Source organism: Euprymna scolopes, chromosome 6 (assembly GCF_053919585.1).
Source record: "Euprymna scolopes isolate OS-2025 chromosome 6, ASM5391958v1, whole genome shotgun sequence".
NCBI classification, from domain to species: domain Eukaryota; kingdom Metazoa; phylum Mollusca; class Cephalopoda; order Sepiida; family Sepiolidae; genus Euprymna; species Euprymna scolopes.
The window spans coordinates 159722268-159727851 of NC_136487.1; the positions used below are offsets into that span (position 1 = coordinate 159722268).

Sequence of the window (5584 nt, forward strand, 5' to 3'; positions counted from 1 at the left end):
TAAAATTTTGTTCCTGTTGAACTTTAAAACGACTAGATTGTAGGCAGGTGGGAAGCAGTCTCCCAGCATTGTGTTCCGCAAACTGGCAGTTCTGGGAAATATTTTTTTCTCGGAAGTTTCGTTTAGCTTAAGGCACATATAAGGAAGAAGGGTAAATGTTGACAGCGGTTTTAGACAAGTATTTGTGAATGTTTTTTTCTGAGATGAGGCACAGATTAGGGTTCAGTCGAGCACCCAACATTACAATAACGATGAAATCTAAATAATACGTAGACATTTTCAGCATCAAATAAAAACGTTTAACATGCCGTAGAATCTAAGAACTAACCAAAGCCATCATTCCATTTGTTTACCATTCCTATACAGTGTTTTCCTTTTATCTTACTGACTTAATTTCTTTGTTTTAAATTTGAACTTAAATCCCACTCGATTTGTCGTGTGTCTGTAGACTTTATACGTACCCACTTTTCCGCAACATTTTCCAAAATATTAAAAAAAAAAAAAAAATGGAAAAATCCACTTAGGAACACAAATCCTACCTCCCCCCCCTCCTCTCCCCTTTAATACGCCGTTATCCTTTTAATTTTTGTCCACCCTCAGCCTCCCCAGCCTCCCCAGCCTCACCTGCTACTTTCAGTTTCTCCAAACGTCGCTGCCAAACATCAACCAAGTTCGTCTCTCACAACCCTCGCGTTTTTTTTTTCCGCCCTGCTCTCTTCTCTCCTTCTGAACGTGCTCATTTCTCCGTCATCGGTTTTCCTCTTCTCTCTTTCTAAATCACATTACACACAAACACAAACCTTTTAAGATTGGGCAGGCAGATGCACATATACAACATTCGGACTACTCCAGGACACCGTGTTCATCAACAGCCCTCCTCCTTCCACTGAGGAAAACCACGGGGTAAGTAGTTGAAACGTTTTTTTTTGTTTTATTTTTTTTACATATTCTTTGAAAGTTTTCTTTTAGATTTTAAGTAGCAGGTGCTTTGTTGATTGTCTTTTAAATATGTTTTTTTTAGACAAAACAACGGATGTATACTACGCTCTCCGCACGCTTTGACTAAGATCAAAGTATACTATTTTATTTTAAACACATTAAAAAAAAGATACCACTTTGGATAAATGTGGGATTCTGGTGACCGTAATGATTCAAGCTAATATTAAAATAAACATAATTTGACAGAGAAAACGACTTACGACCTATCAGACACTTTTTTTTTTAACCTTTTGCCTGATTTGTGAAATTGTATTTGACCTCATAGGAAATAAACAATTCAAAGTGTAGTAGCTGTTCTGATATTGCACCGCAGTTATTTTTCTCTCCTCAGTTCGTGGTTAAAAACTTATTCTTCACTGAGGAAATTTTAATATTTGTCCACATCCAGAGTGTACATTTTAAAACGTTTGGTTTTACCTACATTAAAACCCAGTTCTTGGTTTTACCTACATTAAACTAAGTCGTTGGTTTTACCTACATGAAAACTCAGTCCTCGTGAAGAAACAAGTAGAAAAAAAAACATGTTTCACATGCATATACAATTATCATTGAATTTATAAATCACCTATACAGCTAATACTTTGAAACAATCTTGTTAAATTTTTAGAAGGGGATCTTTTTTTTTTTAGTTAACGGAAGATGATAGCAATGTAGCCGGTTAAATTGAAAGCATTTTTAGCAACTTATAAAAATTATTACCTCTTTTTAGATTGATTTTGCAAAAGGAAGTTTAGATTATATAACTATTAATTGGAAGCATTTACATGTTCGAATTTTAGAGGGATGTTCAGTTTGCTATGGTCTAAGAGGCTAAATATTGATTACAATCCTCAGTTCGAAATTATGAATAAGATGTTTGTTAACTGCAAAATGCTACAAAAAAATAAAAACACTAAAAAAATAAATCATAATTTATATAAAATCTTTTTGTGATCAAAACCGGCATATGAAGACATAATGAAACATGTGACTTATATAATGTTTAGATGTGAATTGTGGAAATCGTCGTAATATTTTGACAGGTGCGTTGAACAATAACATAAAAGCAAGTAAAGATGACAATCGTTGTGTGTATTTATTTTATCTTTTATTCTGTTGATGTTTTGGTAAATAGTACATTTTACTGAACAGTTTTCGTATTAAAATTCAAATAAAATTGATAAAAATCTATTTTATATATTTTTTGTTTTCAATGCGTTCGTCAAAAAAAAAAAAAAAGTGCCAATACTGCGCTTAGCCAAACGAAAGGAATAATATCAACACGTCCACGGTGCTCACTAAGTTTGAATTTACTCGTAGAAAGAAGTGAGTTCCGCTTTGGCCGATGTCCAGAGACAAATGATGTGTGAAAACGCAGCAATAAGGGGCAGCAACCTCAAAGTTTAGAGGTTCGTTTGATACAAGTTTTGTTTTGACACTGTAACTTACTGAATCATACGACCCATCCCTTTATGTATATAACTATATACATATATAGATGTTATTTGTTTGTGTTTTTGCGATACTTGTTCTGAAATAAATTATACGAAAGTATATTTTTACCTAAATGCGAGGTGAGAATAATTTTCCCTTTAGACCAATTTGGTACCCCCAAATGGGGAGCGGCATATGTATTATTTTAAAAATATAATTATCTAAAAAAACACGTGTTTCGTCGTCTACGACTCATCAGAGTGGCTGAACCTAGCGAGATTCAAAATCGTGCGAGATAGTCTAATGGATGAGGTTGACGCTTCTGTTCATGGGGTCCTGATTTCGAATCTCGCTAGATTCAGCCATTCTGATGAGTCGTATACGACGAAAGGCGTGTCAGTCAATAATTATATTTTAAAAATAATACATATGCGGCCCCCCATTTGGGGGTACCAAATCTGCCAACGGGAATATATATATATATATATATATATATATATATATATATATATATATATATATATGAGACTTTTCATCGACTCTATATATTTTAACTTATCGCCATTTACTGTATATTTTAGTTTTCACTTTTAATTCTCATTTTCGCTCATTCGGACTTGTACTTCAACACCTGGTGATGATTCGTGGATGAATCGAAAGCGCTCGTGACAGCAACTACTATGGAACTTTTATTAACATATTTGATTTTGATACAAAAAAGATTAAACGGAAAATCGAAAAAAAAAATCATAAAGCAATGTGTCTCCGTTGCATTTAATAACATTTTCTTGAATATATATATATATATATATATATATATATATATATATATAAATATATATATATATATGTATATATATATATATATATATATATATATATATATACATTTCTGTAAGGTCTGACGAGGCTGTTAGATCGTAAACACGGTTCAACATCCGAAACATATGTAACCAAACAGATAAAACGGTAAAAAAAATAAAAAAGACACACACATATGTATATATATATATATATATATATATATATATATATATATATATATATATATATATATATATATATATGTATATATATATATATATACTTCATTTAATTACATGAATTAATATACGAAAGTATAAATTTATGCGTAAACTTTAAGTATTTACTTCAAAAGTGCTCAATACGTAGGTAGAGCTAAGTATTAAGTTATAAGATATATACGGCGATTATGTAAGCCTGACGAACCCTAGCGTGGATGAAACGCGGAATATTCTGTGTAGCTTAATAAGCCTGATGAATCCTAGCGTGGATGAAACGCGGAATATTCTGTGTAGCTTAATCGCCATATATATTTTATAACTTACTATATATATATATATATATATATATATATATATATATATATATATATATATATATATATATATATATGTGTGTGTGTGTGTGTGTGTGTGTCTGTGTGTCTGTGTGTTAGAATGTGTGTATGTGTGAGGACAATTCTCAACTAATATATTCTACGAAGTTTTGATCTAAAGACTTCAAATTTCCTACGTAGTGTATGCGGACGTGTGGAAAAATTTTGAATCGGTTTTCAGCCAGAACAACTGGCTGCTAGAAGGGGAGAATTGAGAAATCTGTACATGGGGGGGGGGGAGTTATCGGATTTTTATCTGTTTGTCAGGTGTTTCAGGAATGCATGCGCATACATGCATCCTTCACGTGAAATGTTTCATATATTAATAAGTAGGTGTGAAAACACTTTTTAAATCTCGTGTCATGCTGCCCTTATGGTTATAGAACTTGACTCACTGTCTTTAGGTTTTGGCTTCAATCTCAGCTTAAGTATTTATTTTAAAAAAAAAATTACTTACAAGAAGTGAATTGTTTCATAAACATAATACTCGCATTAATATGTCTCAGTTTCTGTATGAATTAAAGTATAACATTTATGCGTATTTTATGACCGCAAAACGCTGGTCGACTTGCTAGTATATATATATATATATATATATATATATATATATATATATATATATATATATATATATATATATAACCGAATGACGAACACGATGATCTGTCGTTTCGAACCCAAAACATAATATTACTTTCTGTTGGTAATGTTCGTTACATGCAATGATATACAATTTTCCGTGTGTAAGTAACGTGCAGTAAATCTCGAAAGCCTGAAACTTTTATGTACATTTCAATTCTAATTTTTCCTTTTTTTATGGAGAATCGGAGACTCTATAATAATGTAATGAGTACATTTATTTGAATATTTATATAAATAGTACTTTATATAGTACTCTGTGTAATGCACACATATGTACAGACAAAAAGACACACACACACGCACACACATGTATATATATATATATATATATATATATATATATATATATATATATATATATAAACTCCTGCTTAAAAAACCCTTCCAGTCTGTGTGCATTTATGCATTTCCTTAAAGACAAAGATATACTACTTTACCTTAAATATAAGTGTATTCATAGAAAAAACACTCTGGGTTATTAATATATATATATATATATATATATATATATATATATATATATATATATATATATATATATAATTTAAAGGAGATTAGAACAATAGTCTAAAGAGCTGAGTGTATTTTAATGTAACAGTGAAATTACTAGTTTAATTAAAATACAGGAAATAGAAAGTGCTCGTTGTAATTTAGATATATAATAAGCTCGATAGTTAAATGTCCTAGAGCTAATTCAATATTAAGTAATGTGATTGATAATTTAAAATTTAAAAATCAAATTTTAATTAAATTAAAAATCCGTTTCATAAGAAGGAACAACAACAAAATCAATTATCTGTACGATCGTTTCGGAAAACAATGCTTTTTATTGTGGTATACATCTAATTATGTACAATAATTATATATAGTTTTTTGATAAGCAAGCTCTCCTCATCAGCAAATTTTGAAGGGTTTTTATTGAATTTAATATATATAATAAAATAAAAATTACAATTAAATTTACCAAAATGATCCAAGATCGTAAAATTAAAGTATATTAAAAATATTAAAGAATTAATATTTATAATATTCTCTCAGCCAGATGTGAAAGCTCGATAAAACCAAATAGGAAATAGAGCTTATAATATGAACAAATAGTTAATAAAATATGTTAAAAACCACTTTGAAATG

At 30.1% G+C, this 5584-nt stretch overlaps 1 long non-coding RNA gene across 1 annotated transcript in view; it reads left to right on the forward strand.

The window, feature by feature from the left end:
• Positions 1-509: 509 nt before the first annotated feature.
• LOC145278090 (uncharacterized) overlaps positions 510-5584 on the forward strand; it is a 1008060-nt gene continuing 1002985 nt past the window's right edge. Inside the window, exon 1 of the long non-coding RNA XR_013868333.1 lies at positions 510-903. This is a non-coding gene — a long non-coding RNA (uncharacterized LOC145278090). The remainder of the gene's footprint in view (positions 904-5584) is intronic.